This window comes from Harmonia axyridis, chromosome X, assembly GCF_914767665.1.
Source record: "Harmonia axyridis chromosome X, icHarAxyr1.1, whole genome shotgun sequence".
Taxonomy (NCBI): Eukaryota; Metazoa; Arthropoda; class Insecta; order Coleoptera; family Coccinellidae; genus Harmonia; species Harmonia axyridis.
The window spans coordinates 32,489,989-32,492,488 of record NC_059508.1 but is presented as its reverse complement, the minus strand read 5'-3'; the positions used below and the strand labels follow the sequence as shown (position 1 = coordinate 32,492,488).

The window sequence follows — 2,500 nt, the reverse complement described above, 5'->3', positions numbered from 1 at the left end:
ACAGAAGAAGAAAAGAGATTGATGGCCAGAAAGGAAGCACAACTGACCAAGGAAGGATATAGATTCATAAATCAGGAATTGATTAAACATTTCAATAGAACATTGGAATCTATTAAAGGACAGCGTAGACAACAAGAATATAAAAACTTGGTCCAAGAATATCTGAAAGAGGGAGTAGACGCAAGTAATGGTAGTGACAGTGAACAGGAACAGGCAGTGGATGAGGTATCGAGAGAGAATACCAGAGATGAAGATTCTAATGACAAAGTTAGAAATATACTTACCGAACATCTGGTTAATTTGCCACCACTAACACATAGTGGCTTTAATGCAGTATGGATGAATAGGATCTGCTACATGGTGAAGGATCAACCAATACCTAGGGTCCTCACTGAGATCACAGCATACCTGCTAGAAACGTTCCCACCTGTAAATAAAAAGAAAAACTCAAATAACTTGAATAACCCGCCGAACACAAACAATTTATCAAAAAAGAAGAAGAGGCGTGAGGACTATGCAAGGGTACAGGATATGTGGAAGAAAAAGCCAGGAAAATGTGTGAAAAGGATATTGGAAGATGATCTGGAGCGGAATGAAGGAATGAATAAGAACATCATGGAACCGTATTGGAAAGCGGTCTTCACGCGTGACATTAGATCATCGCCGAATCTACCTAAGGCGCATAGAGTTGAAGAAGATCTGTGGAACCCAATTACTGAATTGGAAATTAAGGTGGCTCTACCGAAAGGTTCCTCGGCACCCGGACCAGACGGTTTAACAAATAAAAAGTTAAAGGAGGTTCCACACGACATCCTTGCGCGTTTGTTCTCATTGTTCATGTGGTGCGGACAACTACCACAACATCTATGCTTGTCGAGAACCGTTCTTATACCGAAAAAGAAAAATGCCGAAGATCCAGGCTTATATCGTCCTTTAACAATGTCATCAGTTATGGTAAGACTGTTTCACAAAGTTTTTGCAAACCGCCTAAGCAAAATTGAAATGGACGAGAGACAAAGAGCGTTCAGAAAAACAAATGGATGCGCAGAGAACATAGCGTTACTGGATATGGTGCTAACTCAACATAGAAAGAAGACAAAGAAGCTATTCCTGGCGGTAATAGATATGGCCAAAGCCTTTGATTCTATCTCTATTAATGCTATCATTAACATCTTACGTGCCAAAGGACTACCTGATGCGATGGTGAACTACTTAAGGGCGATTTATGATTCAAGTGAGACCGTGATTGACCACGCAGGTTGGTGTTCCGCAAGAATACACCCGACGTGCGGGGTCAAGCAGGGTGATCCACTCTCGCCCATATTGTTTAATCTGGTAATAGATGCAATGCTTAAGCAGATCCCCAAAGAAATAGGAGCCGAAATGGAGGGATCAATAATAAATGTGCTGGCATTTGCAGACGACCTGGTATTGATGGCTTCAACTGAAAAAGGATTGCAGACCCTGATGGACAACACCGCTGAATTTTTGAAGAACTGTGGCCTGGAGATTAACCAAGGCAAAAGCTCCACAATAGCGATTAAAACAATACCAAAAATGAAAAAGATCGCGATAGATCCGTATTGTACATTTAAAATCCAAGGTACTACATTAAGAGCATTAAAAAGAACGGACGAATGGGAATACTTGGGGGTGTTGTTCACATCAGAAGGCGCCTCTAAACAAAATCAAATTGAAATACTGGAAAAACAACTCACCAGTATCAGCAAGGCGCCACTCAAGCCACAGCAAAGGATGTGGGCTCTCAGAAATGTACTGATCCCAGGGCTGACATATAAACTGGTCATGTCCAGAGTCCGTTTCGGGTACCTGAAGAAAATAGATAGAAAGATAAGGTTGTATATTAGAAAATGGCTGCACTTACCTCATGATACTCCAAATGGTTACTTCCATGCTTCTGTCCAGGATGGTGGTTTAGGAGTCCCCTCTCTCCGTTGGAAGGGTCCGCTGCTGCGACTTGAATGCTTGAAAAATATGTTGCGCGTGGATTACCTGAAAAATAGATCGATGGATACTTACCTACAAAATGAGATCCGCCTTGTTGAAAATAGACTGAAAGATAACACAAATAACATCATCAACACCTCGAAAAAGTTATCTAAATACTGGGCACTTACCTTGCATAATAGTATTGATGGAGGACCTCTGCGTAATTCTGAAAAAGTACCTGGCCAACATCTGTGGATCACTCAACACACCAGATTCCTTACGGGCAGAGATTACATCAACTCCTGCAAATTACGAATTAATGCGCTACCTACAAGATCTAGAACAGCTAGGGGTAGAGATAAGGATAGATTATGCAGAGCAGGATGTGGACTCAAGGAGACATTGAACCACATCACACAGGTTTGCCATAGAACTCATCGTATGAGGATCCAAAGACATAATGCCATATCCCATTATTTGGCTAGAAACCTTATAAAAAGAGGTTTCAATGTTGAAGAAGAACCTCACCTGATAACCGATGAAGGACTGA

At 41.4% G+C, this 2,500-nt stretch overlaps 1 pseudogene; it reads left to right on the top strand.

Moving 5' to 3' along the window:
- Nucleotides 1-2,500, top strand: part of LOC123688198 — a 7,090-nt pseudogene that overhangs the window by 2,733 nt on the left and 1,857 nt on the right.